The sequence below is a fragment of the Sphaeramia orbicularis genome, chromosome 12 (genome assembly GCF_902148855.1).
Source record: "Sphaeramia orbicularis chromosome 12, fSphaOr1.1, whole genome shotgun sequence".
Classification (NCBI taxonomy): Eukaryota; Metazoa; Chordata; class Actinopteri; order Kurtiformes; family Apogonidae; genus Sphaeramia; species Sphaeramia orbicularis.
Window position 1 is genome coordinate 6,049,654 of NC_043968.1, and position 13,968 is coordinate 6,063,621.

Genomic DNA, 13,968 nt, shown 5'->3' on the forward strand with positions numbered 1-13,968 from the left:
CCACAATGCACTGCACAGATAAACAGGTGTGGTCAGGACTAAAACTGAGGGATTTAAATCCATTCAACTGAAACTGTTTCATACTTTCCACTCTGTCTACAAATTAGTTGAAAATACTGAACATTTTAAAGGAATGGAATCAAACTGAAATCATTTCAGTTCATTGGAATTAAAGTATTTTAGTAAAAACAAAGTCTGGGCTTACAGGGTTAGCAAAACTAACTTTTATCACCACTGCTTTTACTAGTCATTTTCATCCCATGCGCCAACAATAAAAGTCCCAAATTCTGTTCAAGCTGAACCCCTCAGCAGCAGCAGCAGCATGATGGAGTACAAAAGAAGTGAAAGAGTCCATTTATATTCACAGTCAGAGGACGTCACAGAAAGAAACACACAAACGCAGTCCGGAGGAGCTTTGTTACCATGACAACCACTCCCCCTCTTCCCTCCTCATCTCTCCCCTCCCCCCCACATCGCTCCAATCACTGAGGAGAGCAGACATGGTGCTGATCCCATCATGCTTTGCAGTAGGAAGCAGGAAGCAGCCTGTCTCCAGCCGTCAGAGCAGCCGTGGAGAGGGAACCAGCAGCAGGCGGATGGTGGATGGAGGAGCTGAGGGAGGTGCAGGAGCTGCTGGAGGTGCAGGTCCAGGACGTCCAGGAGGTGCTGGAGGTGCTGGAGGTATGGAGAAGCTGTCCTCCAGGTCCCCTACGAGCTGCTCCTTCTGTCAGGGTGAGTTTTCCCACGTTTGACTGGTCCTTTAGCAGAAAACAAAGCAGCCAGTGGAGCAGACGTGCAGACACATGGATGCAGCCGGTGCATTTAAAGGAGCAGCGCTTTAATCCTTTAAAGAAATCCTCTGAAATTACACGTCAACCATAGTGTGTTATTGGAGAACATACCAAGACTTCATTACTTTGGTGAAATTTTTCAAAATTTTGTACTGTCATGTCGAAAATCAAGGTCAAAGAAGTTACCATATTTAGTTCCTTGCCCATAAGTGGCAAAAAATAAATAAATGTCCAAGAAGTATACATTACAAAAAATACAGGAAAAATACACGTACACTGTAAAAATGTAAATCTGACCAAGTGTATTTTCTCATTTTTACTCCAAATATCACATCACACTTAAAACTAGAAAAGCACTCGGAGAGCTCAGACCTCCACCAAAGCAGATCAGCCCCCCACACCCCCCAACCCCCCATTCACCATGAAAATTTAATCATTTGTTCCTTGTGTCAGTATCAACATTTCCTGAAAATTGGATGAAAATCTGTCCATGACTTTTTGAGTTATCTTGCTAACTAACCAACCAACCAACCAACCAACCAACAAACAACCAACCAACCAACAAACAACCAACCCACCCAGGCAGAAACACACCCTTCTTGGTGGAGCTAATCGGTCAGAATCACCGACAAAGGAACTTTTCAGTGAGATAAAAGAACTGATTTTTAGACAATGGATCTGGAAAATCTGATTTCAACAAATCTGACCAAGATAATTTTCACTTATTCCACTGGCAGATGTTTTTTTTTGCTTGAATTAAGCAAAAATAAATAAATCTTGAATGAACATCCTCAGACCCAGCTGTGGGTTTTCTGTCCACATGTGGACAAGAGTTTCACAACTTTTTACAAAAAAAAGAAAGAAAACTTTCCACCACAAAGGACATTCCATAAAATGTTTAAAAACTGCATCTGAAAAAACTGTTGCATCAGGATGTTTCCAATATCGGCACTGATTGAATAAAAAACAAAAAAAAGCTGGTACTGCTGACATTTCCTGGGTCTGAGGAGGATAAACAAAACAATCTGCCACTGGAACAAGTGAAAATGATCTTGTTCAGATTTGTTGAAATCAGATTTTCCAGATCTATAGTCTCTAAATCAGTTCTTCTGTCTGACTGAACAGTTCCTCTGTAGGTGAGTCTGTCTGAGTTTAAGTGTGATCAGATATTTGGAACAGAAATGAGACATACACTGGGTCAGATTTAGATTTTTGCAGAGTGAGGTGAAAGGAACATGTGGTTTAGAACATTAGACCAACATGTGTGCTGGTCCAGACCCCTGTCCACGTCCACATGACCCCTTTGAACATGACAGACCCTGGAGACCACATTGGACCTAACAGACCCTGGAGACCGCATCGGACCTGACAGACCCTGGAGACCACATTAGACCTGACAGACCCTGTAGACCACATTAGACCTGACAGACCCTGTAGACCACATTAGACCTGACAGACCCTGGAGACCACATTGGACCTAACAGACCCTGTAGACCACATTAGACCTGACAGACCCTGGAGACCGCATCGGACCTGACAGACCCTGGAGACCACATTAGACCTGACAGACCCTGGAGACCACATCAGACCTGACAGACCCTGGAGACCACACTGGACCTAACAGACCCTGTAGACCACATTAGACCTGACAGACCCTGGAGACCACATTAGACCTGACAGACCCTGGAGACCACATTAGACCTGACAGACCCTGGAGACCACATCAGACCTGACAGACCCTGGAGACCACATTAGACCTGACAGACCCTGGAGACCACATCGGATCTGACAGACCCTGGAGACCACATCGGACCTGACAGACCCTGGAGACCACATCGGACCTGACAGACCCTGTAGACCACATTAGACCTGACAGACCCTGTAGACCACATTAGACCTCAGATTGTTGACTCACTGGAACTGTTGCTGTCACTGTCTTGTAATTCATGTGGAAATGACCAAAAATAGTCACTTGGCCAGTAAAGGGTTAATCCTGCCATGTGGTGGTTGTTGGATAATAATGAAGGAAACAACAGCGATGAGCGACAGCAGACACAAACACAAAACAAAGGCTTATGTTTGGTCTTTTTTACATCAGTAACGTGTCCTTCCACTCTGCTCATGTTCATACACCACACACTTCCATAGTTCTACCCATAATGCACTGCTTTACCTGTATGTTCCTGTTGTTTTACTCAGAACTGCAGCAGATCTGAGCTTCCACTGACAGAAGCAGACAGTTTAACAGACTTCTGTGTTTGCATCGCCATCCCATCTGACAATGATGGCATTCAGCAGAACACACACCCACACACATGTACACACACATACACATGTGCGCGTGTGCACACACACACACATGCGCACACACACACACCCACACACATGTAGCCCTGCGATGAACTGGCAACTTGTCCAGGGTGTACCCCGCCTTCGCCCCTATGTAGCTGGGATAGGCTCCAAGAGACCCCCGTGACCCTAGTGAGGATAAAGTGGGTTCAGAAAATGAATGAATGAATGAATGTATAATAATAATAATAATAATAATAATAATAATAATAATAATAATAACTAGAAGCACTTGGAGAGCACAGACCTCCGCCAAGGCTGATCAGTGCCCCCCCCCCCCGATCACCACCAAAATTTAATAATTTCTTCCGTATCCCATTTCCAACAAACCCTGAAAATTTCATCCAAATCTGTCCATAACTTTTTGAGTTATGTTGCACACTAACGGACAAACAAACAGACAAACAAACAAACAGACAAACAAACAAACAAACCCTGGCAAAAACATAACCTCCTTGGCGGAGGTAATAATATTAATAATGATAATCATCATCATCATAATCATACGGGTACTCTGGCTCCTCCCACCATCCAAACACCTGCCCTGATAGGTTAATTGGTTCATCTAAATGGTCCATAGGGGTGAATGTCAGTGGTTGTTTGTTTCTGGTCACATGTCCAGGGTGAACCCCGCCTTCACCCATAAGTGTATGGGATAGGCTCCAGTGACCCCTATGACCCGAGTGAGGATAAAGCAGGTTCTGAAAATGAATGAATGAATGAATGAATGAATGATTAATAAAAAGTGACTTTTCAGTAAACTGTTTCAGTGACTGAACATAAAACCAAGCATCTCCATTCATCATACTACATGAGTTTTATTAGTTTCCACCTTCACAACAGAGAGAAAACTCAGAAACTTCAAAAATGTTAAATTAAATTAAACTAAAGTTAATTTAAACATCTTACATCATTAGATGCTTTTTTGGATTGACGTCCTCGTGTCCACATACACATTTAACTTTCAGTAAAGGTAGAAGATGCCAAGCCCGCCCACTCCCAGTGCCAGAGCCAATAGGAAATGTCCGTGGGGTGAGCAAAGGGCTGCCCTTATCTGAGTATTTATTCACCACAGATCTCACACACACACACACACACACACACACACACACACACACACACACACACACACACACACACGTCCTGCCGTCACACTGCCCTGATGACATCAGGAAGAGGGAGAGACATAGAAACAGACGAACAGAGAGGCAGACAGACAGAGTGGAGGTAGAGGTGAAGTGTTTGACTCAGAGCTGGACCTGGTTTGAAGACGTCGCAGTAGGTGAGTCCTTTACTTTACCACGCTCCGCTGACTGAAACTGGACTACTCTGTCCACTTTAAAGAACTTCCAGATCATACAAACAATCCCATTGCACTCAAAAGTATCTGTGAGACTCAGACTTTTCCACATAAAGTCAATCATGTCTTCAATCTGCTGGAATGAATCATCCTTTAAAGTCATTCAACACTGTTCAGAATTAAACGGTGCAGGACGGTCAGCCTTGTTTATTTATTTATCCTCTGTTTAGTCTTTTCTCGGCCAAATCTGCACAGGAAGAGCGGATAAGTAGAGTTGACTTCAAAAATCTGTGCGAACTTGTTGCCTTTAAAAATTCAGTAATGAGTAATGAAAACTGGAATGTATTAAACTGAAATGCTTGATTTGAATGGAATTGCTATTTTAAGTCCAACACACTAAATAAGTTAATTTAACTGAAAGTTTGTTGCAATGTGAATTGTTTTGTCTAATCATTACACCACTGGTTTCCAACCTTTTTTGGCTCCTGACCCCATTTTAACATCAAACATTTGTGGCGACCCCAGACATTCAAAACAGAAACATGTTTTTTGCTAAAATTAATTTGTTTTTGATCATGTAATAGTTTGTTATACAACGTTTGCAAATAAATGTTAATTTTAGAGGACAGTTAGTCTATATAATGTCTATTATCGTGGACAGAGGCAGTAAATCCAGGTGTAGATTACTGCACAAAGGCTCAGGATCTGTCCAGTCAGTCCAGCTGGGATTTACAAGGAGGACAATTAATACTGAACAAACAAGAACTGAAACTATGAATTATGAAAGAGCTGCAGCATCTGAAACTGACCACAGTGAACATTTGACACAAACAGAACCACAGTGCTGCAGTTTCACAACCACAGTTTGTCTGTTATAGATTGGGATTGTCTGTCAACTCACCATGTATTTATTATTAGTAAGTTTTGTTTTTTTGTTTATGTTCTTTTTTTTTTTAATCAATTACTGTAAATTTCAGGCGACCCCACGTGGGGTCCCAACCCCAAGGTTGAAAAACACTGAATTAAACTCATTCAACACTGTTCAGAATTAAACGGTGCAGGACGGTCAACCTTGTTTATTTATTTATTTATCCTCTGTTTAGTCTTTTCTAGTCTTTTCAAATCTATTTTTATCAAGTGTTAAACTCTCAGCGTTGGTAAAATGATACTAAACTGTTATAAAACTACTTACTTTTCTGTTGTAAAATATGGAATAATCTGCTAACTCTTCTTAAAGATTTTCCTCAAATTCAGTTGAAAAAGTTGTGAAAACTCTGCTCCTGAATGTAATTTTCCACATGGGATACTTTTCTAAGCTTGGTATATCGTGGAATTTTATTTGTTGAAAATATACTTTTGTGCAGCTGGCAAATAATTTAATTAATGAATAATTAATTTATAATTGCAGTTGTACATAATCTTTGAAATCTGGAGGTTGCCACTTGTTAAACCCCTTAAAGGTTTTTGGTAACTGTCCATCACAATTTTTGTTTCTTAAATGATTTGTTTTTATTAACAGAAGTTTTTACAGGAAGTTAAAGCACATTTTACAGAAGGAACACACATAAATGTATTAACTACACAACACAGGGAGGATTTTTATCCATCACAGTTTTTCACCAACATGTATTTATGTGTATGTTTTTTACTATGTGAAAATCAAATAAATTATTATATATTATATAATTATATTATTATTATAATCAAATAATTTTATTTTAATAAAAATAAAACTGTTAATTTATTTTCTGATGTCTCAAAGTGCTTATAACTTAGAGTGAGATTCTGCACATGCACTGCTTTGAAATGATTAAAAATGCCTTAAATATTCAAGTCATTAATCATCCAGAAAAAGATGAGGTTAAAAAGGGAAGGATAAAAATGAACTGATGGCATTCATCATTATTATCTATGTTTTATTGAAAGATATTTTAAAATGTAGCACAAAAATGTAGTATAGATTTATTTTAGATTTAACATTTTTGCAAAAATGAGAACTACACAAAAAGGTCTCTAAACAAACCCGACCTCCCATCCACTGTTATAATTATAGTTTATGATAAAAATGTGACGTGATATGAGTCCAATAATGGTTATTTCTTAGGTAATAGATTAGACCTGACCAAATCTTATCAAATTGTAACTTGTTCTTTAAAAAAAAAAATCCTTATTTTTTCCAAATGTAGGATATGTAAGTCCATAAAAGTAGAAACCCCCTTTTTATAGATCATTTTATTTGATGTAGACATAATTAGAATATATAATATAATATTAGAATAGCTCTTTATTGGCACTGTCAAAGGAACAATGAAAATCAGTTTAGCAGCAAAAACACAAAAAAGACTAAATAAAAATATTGCACAAAATAATAAAGACAAAAATATAGGCGTGTGCAAAAGCTCTAGAATAAAATATTAAATACACATGTGCTACTTTAGAACTACTGAAATATACAAAGCAAACTATGATGAGAGATATGTACAGCAAATAAGAAAACATCCAAGTGCTGTAGGATGTGTACAAGGCAGAGTTAGAAAAACAAGGTGCATGTGTTGTGGTTATTGTGCTTTATTACTTTCAATTTTAACCCATAAAGACCCAGTACTACTTTTGTAGCGGTTTACAAATGAATTTTCAACCTTTCTTAACTGATTTATCATCATTTATTCTAATATTATGCTTTATATTTTGTGTTTTCAAGAATAAATCATGTATTTTCCTGTATTTAATTTACTGGTCATGTAGATGTTCAGAAAAGCTCAGATTAAAGTTGAGGTTATTTTATTATATCAAAAACAGAGAAAACTGAAGAAAATGTGGCTTTTTTTAGTAAAATCTCTCATTAACTGATCGTAAACCCAGTGTGTCCCTCCACTGTCACTGATCCAACTCCATGGGTTTGGCTGGTGAGTCTACACTCACTTTTCCATTGGACATCTGCACAAAACTTTACTGATATTTACTAAATGTCGAAAAAACAGAAGTGCGTAATGTCAGTTTTTCCATTAAATCACAAATGCGATGATTAGTTTATTTATCGTGAGATGACATGAGAAGTCATTCCATAAACATGGCGATGAACATAAATATGGTGTTGATTTACAGATACACTATATATCCAAAAGTATTCCCTCACCTGCCTTGACTCACATATGAACTTAAGTGCCATCCCATTCTTAATCAATAGGGTTCAGTCTGACGTGGCTCCACCCTTTGCAGCTCTAACAGCTTCAACTCTTCTGGGAAGGCTGTCCACAAGGTTTAGGAGTGTGTTCATGGGAATTTTGGACCATTCCTCCAGAAGTGCATTTGTGAGGTCCCACACTGATGCTGGACAGAAGGCCTGGCTCTCAGTCTGCGCTCTAATTCATCCAAAGGTGTTCTGTGGGGTTGAGGTCAGGACTGTGTGCAGGCCAGTCCAGTTCATCCACGCCAGACTCTGTCATCCAGGTCTTGCTTCAGCAGACCAAGACATTTTGGACAATTCCATGCTCCCAACTTTGTGGGAACAGTTTGGAGCCGGCCCCTTCCTCTTCCAACATGACTGTGCACCAGTGCACAAAGCAAGGTCCATTTGGACATGGAGGACAGAGTCTGGTGTGGATGAACTGGACTGGCCTGCACACAGTCCTGACCTCAACCCCACAGAACACCTTTGGATGAATTAGAGCGCAGACTGAGAGCCAGGCCTTCTGTCCAACATCAGTGTGTGACCTCACAAATGCACTTCTGGAAGAACGGTCCAAAATTCCCATGAACACACTCCTAAACCTTGTGGACAGCCTTCCCAGAAGAGTTGAAGCTGTTAGAGCTGCAAAGGGTGGAGCCACGTCAGACTGAACCCATAGACTAGGAATGGGATGGACCTGACATTCATATGGGAGTCAAAGCAGGTGAGGGAATACTGTTGGATATAGAGTGTATATTCATTATTATTCTATATTCCCCCTCTACCTCCTACTGAATGTAAAAATGATGTGGTTTCCTGGTGTGTCCACACATGTTTCTTCTTCTCTTGTTTTAACATCCGTCAACATCCAGTTTTTTAATTCACCTGACTATTTGCGAAAAATGTCTTTCCATTGCAGTTTTGTGTGATATACCATTTGCGCTACACCCGAAAAACCACCTCTTGCCAATGCAAAAATTTTTAATCGAAAAATGAGACTTGTGGCAAATTGTCGTTTTTCCATTAGGTAAATTTTTATGCACAAGTTATATGTGCACAATTTGAGGGTCAGTGGAAAAGCAACTAATGTTGTAGAAAATGACAGTGTTTCCACGGTAACTACGAAGCCTCTGAATGTCTAAATATGGTCATAGCTGATGACCATGAAAAGATGAAGAACTGTATTTGACACCAATCATTGACATGTATTGATAGGACTAGTGGATCAGCAGGAATTAAACAGTTTAGATCAGTAGATTATTTTGGTCGTTGGTGGATGTTTGGGTCTTTAAGGGTTAATTATTAATTTTCCATTGACGTGCATCTGAGGCTCATACATATATTCAAACATACAGTACAGGCCAAAAGTTTGGACACACCTTCTCATTCTTTGCATTTTCTTTATTTTCATGACTATTTTCATTGTAGATTCTCACTGAAGGCATCAAAACTATGAATGAACACATGTGGAATTATGTACTTAACAAAAAAGTGTGAAATAATTGAAAACATCTCTTATATTCTAGTTTCTTCAAAGTAGCCACCCTTAGCTCTGATGACTGCTTTGCACACTCTTGGCATTCTCTTGATGAGCTTCCAGAGGTAGTCACCTGAAATGGTTTCCACTTCATAGCTGTGCCTTGTCAGGGTTACTTAGTGGAATTTCTTGCCTTATTGATGGGGTTGGGACCATCAGTTGTGTTGTGCAGAAGTCAGGTTGATGCACAGCTGACAGCCCTATTGGACAACTGTTAGAATGCATATTATGGCGAGAACCAATCAGCTAAGTAAAGACAAACGAGTGGCCATCATTACTTTAAGAAATGAAGGTCAGTCAGTCTAGAACATTTCAAAAACTTTGAATGTGTCCCCAAGTGCAGTCGCAAAAACCATCAAGCGCTCCAACGAAACTGGCTCACATGAGGACCGCCCCAGGAAAGGAAGACCAAGAGTCACCTCTGATGCTGAAGATAAGTTCATCTGAGTCACCAGCCTCAGAAATCGCAAATTAACAGCAGCTCAGATTAGAGACCAGATGAATACCACACAGAGCTCTAGCAGCAGACACATCTCTACAACAACTGTTAAGAGGAGACTGCGTGAATCAGGCCTTCATGGTCAAACAGCTGCTAGGAAACCACTGCTCAGGAGAGGCAACAAACACAAGAGATTTATTTGGGCCAAGAAACCCAAGGAATGGACATTAGACCAGTGGAAATCTGTGCTTTGGTCTGATGAGTCCAAATTTCAGATCTTTGGATCCAACCGCCGTGTCTTTGTGCGACGCAGAAAAGGTGAACGGATGGATGCTACATGCCTGGTTCCCACCGTGAAGCATGGAGGGGGAGGTGTGATGGTGTGGGGGTGCTTTGCTGGTGACGCTGTTGGGGATTTATTCAAGATTGAAGGCAACCTGAATCAGCATGGCTACCACAGCATCCTGAAGTGACATGCCATTCCATCCGGTCTGCGTTTAGTTGGACCATCATTTATGTTTCAACAGGACAATGACCCCAAACACACCTCCAGGCTGTGTGAGGGATATCTGACCAAGAAGGAGAGTGATGGAGTGCTGCGCCAGATGACCTGGCCTCCACAGTCACCGGACCTGAACCCAATCCAGATGGTTTGGGGTGAGCTGGACCGCAGAGTGAAGGCAAAAGGGCCAACAAGTGCTAAGCATCTGTGGGAACTTCTTCAAGACTGTTAGGAAACCATTTCAGGTGACTACCTCTGGAAGCTCATCAAGAGAATGGCAAGAGTGTGCAGAACAGTCATCAGAGCTAAGGGTGGATACTTTGAAGAAACTAGAATATAAGAGATGTTTTCAGTTATTTCACACTTTTTTGTTAAGTACATAATTCCACATGTGTTCATTCATAGTTTTGATGCCTTCAGTGAGAATCTACAATGAAAATAGTCATGAAAATAAAGAAAATGCAAAGAATGAGAAGGTGTGTCCAAACTTTTGGCCTGTACTGTACATTGTACATTCGTCCATCTTTACGTATGTACTGTAGGTACATTTTTTCAAGTCTATATCGCTGATATATTAGTTTTCTCAACAGTCAATAGTCAAAAGAGCCTAAACTTTACTGATATTTACTAAATGTGGAAAAAACAGAAGTGCATAACGTCAGTTTTTCCATGAAATCACAAATGTGATGATTTATCTATGTCTATTTGCTTTTCTATGTCATGAGAAGTCATTCCATAAACATGGAGACAAACGTAAATATCTGTTGTTTTGAATCTTTAATGCTCACTTCCCTTCTATCCCATTCTACTGTAAATTCAAAAAGGATTCGGTTTCCTCGTGGGTTTAAAACTCTTCTTCTTCACTTGTTACAACATCCATCAACATCCACTTTTTTTGGTTCATGTGACTCTAGATGCATAAAAAGGTCTTTCCAATGCAGTTTTGCGCTATATACCAGTTTCACTACATACACCTGAAAAACCACCTCTTGTAAGCACAAAAACTTTTCATTGAAAAATGAGAGTTTTGGTGAAATTGTCATTTTTCCATGAGGCCCATTTTTACTGTAGCTGTGATTGTTCATTTATATAAAATAAAATCAGGCTTCTGGATGATCACATATTGACCCATTTTTCCCAACATGAAGCCAGTAGTTCCAGTTTAGGACGTATGAATGCACTTATTTTCTCCATTTTTGTCCAGCGTTTTGTCCACTCGTGCTGATGGGGGGGGGGGGGGGGGGGCTTTTGTCTGGAGTTAACCATTTGCCATCAGACCAGCAATCCAGGACAATCTGATCAAGAACAAACAAACTCAAAAACAGCTTCTACCCAACAGCAATAACCAACCACAGTGTCATAAAAACTGTCTGTAACACAACACACACATGTACAGTGATCCAGGGATGGTGCAAGAGCAGAGCGAACGGCTGCGTGTGTTTGTTTCTGTGTTTATGACTGTGGTGTTTGTGTTGTTTTTAGTTTATTATGCACTGACTATTGGACTCTGTTTTTAATTTTGTTGTACATGTTACAAGTTACAACGACAATAAAGGGCTATTCTATTCTATTCTATTCTATTCTACTCTATTCTATTCTACTCTTTCCCAGTCACTCTTTGTTTTTTTTTGTTTTTTTACTGGCTCATTGATCAGATATTTGTCGTCCTTCCCTCCTCCAGTGGTATACACCCACAGTATACAGTTTAATTTGTACTTTGTCTCTGGTCGTCCCCTAACGTTCAGGGATCCTGGCAGTCCGTCTGACTGGAAATTAGAAAAATTCTCCAAACCCACACTGACCTTGATCCTCTATCTCTTCTCCTTATTTGACCAAATATAAGTGTATTAATAATAACATAATAGGAAACTGTAGTGTTTGAACATTCCATGCCCAACAGAATATACCACTGCACTGGGCTTCTGACAAACCTCCTACTATTCCTGGATGGAGGACGCTGATACTGGAGCACCTTCTACTGGACTTTCTGACATGTTTGGCACATTCTAAGATCGACATATTCAGTGGCATTTGGAAACCCTTCTTGGACTATAGGGTTAGTTAGGGTTAGGGTTGACTATACTGAAGGAAATGTGTCCTCAGTTCTGTCTGGAGCTTTCATCTGCTCTTAAATTGGGGGAGGGGGGGGGGGGGGGGGGGCTTATTTCAGGAAAATTTTCAGATTCAACTTTAGCTCAGATTTTCTAATGCTCCCACGTCTTGGGAATACAAAAATGTGAAAAAATTTCAAATCAAGCCCAAATCCCCCCCACCCCAAAAATTACTTTTTCAACCCTGAAAACGTGGGTTTTTTTTGTCAGCTTTCAAACCTTCTGCACTTTTGATGAAGTACAATGTGTCAGTCTGCTCCTGCTGGACCTTCAGTGTTTTTTTGTGACACATGTCATGTCTGCAGAGTGCTGTGCACTACAGAAGGTGTAAATGCATATTTGATGGAACTCATCTGTTCATGTGGGTTCTTCCAAATGTTGGCCTCAGGTTCTCTCCTCAGAACACATCTACTGACCACAAACAACTGACATTCAATCAGACACATTCAACACAACTGTTTCCTCAGTGTTTTACCCACACAGACATGAAAACAGAACAGACGGTAGTTTCACACAACTGACATTTACATGAATGTGTTCTGTTGGTGCAGAGGAGAGACCTGGAGCCACAGACAGAAGGTCCTGGGTTCAATTCAACACCAGGACATGGGGGTGGGGCCTTTAGTCCATGGGGGTGGGACCTTTCTGTGTGGAGTTTACATGTTCTCTCTGGTCCTCTGGCTCCTCCCACCATCCAAACACATGCTCTGATAGGTTACTGGGTTCATCTAAATCCCCCATAGGTGCGAATGTGACAGTGTATGTATGTATGTTCAGTCTGTGATGAACTGGTCACATGTCCAGGGTGAACCCCCCCTTCACCCGTAAGTAGCTGGGATAGGCTCCGCCCCCGTGACCCTAGTGAGGATAAAGCAGGTTCAGAAAATGAATGAATGAATGAAGTGTTAGTGTTTCCACCACACTAATGACGGCAAATTCAGATGTTCTGTCCATGTTTGAATCTGTAGTCTGTACTGTGTCGGTAAAGGGCCAAAGGCCTGGGGGGGGGGGGGGGGGGGGGGCTCACCAGGAAACCAGAGGAACAGAACTGAGGACAGATTTGATAAATGTCAGAATGGTCTGAATTTTTGAAAAAACTAGTCCTTTTGGTGACCTTTAACCTCCAACATGACCTTGACATTAGACTGTTCATAGTCCACAGTGCTCTGATGATACACTCTGGTACTGACAGGATCATACATGTCCCATCATGAACAGATTTAGACACTGAACTGGACAAAAGAGTGAAGGAGCTGTGAAAGAGGAGATTTACAGAGTTTCAGAGTTTAAAAAGTAATTTTCAAAGTGGGGTGGGGTGGGGGGGGTTTGGATGAAAATTTCAAAAAAATTCCACAGGAGTGCGTAGAACATCTTGTTGCATCAGAAAATCAGGGCTAATGTGGTATTTGATGTTAAGCCCCACACACACACACACACACACACACACACACACACACACACACACACACACTTAAATGGACTTTTTATGCTGAGCTGTTTTGTTTCGTGTTGTTTTGAAAAATGTAATAATCTATTCTTACAAAATAACGAACTAAATAAATAGAGTTTGGATCTGTAATATTGGAGTGTGGTTCGAACCTGTTCCTCCTCAGAACCAGGACACGCCTCCTCATGATGACAGAGCGCTGTGTTTACTGCTGCACTGGGTTTGTCTGAGCTGACATGAATTTAATCTGAGCAGATCAAATCCATACAGAACATGAAAGCTAAGCCCCGCCCCTCACAGGAAGTGTCTACACTAGTCATTTC

The 13,968-nt window shown here is 40.5% G+C and overlaps 1 protein-coding gene across 2 annotated transcripts in view; it reads left to right on the forward strand.

Annotated features, from left to right (window-relative positions):
• Window positions 1-598: 598 nt before the first annotated feature.
• slc26a1 (solute carrier family 26 member 1) overlaps window positions 599-13,968 on the forward strand; it is a 30,862-nt gene continuing 17,492 nt past the window's right edge. The window contains exon 1 of one of the 2 annotated variants that reach the window (XM_030148476.1): window positions 599-732. The gene's annotated coding sequence lies outside the window, so the exon portion shown is untranslated. Of the gene's footprint in view, window positions 733-4,353; window positions 4,423-13,968 lie in introns of those variants that run through there. The other variant, XM_030148477.1, reaches the window with a different exon arrangement.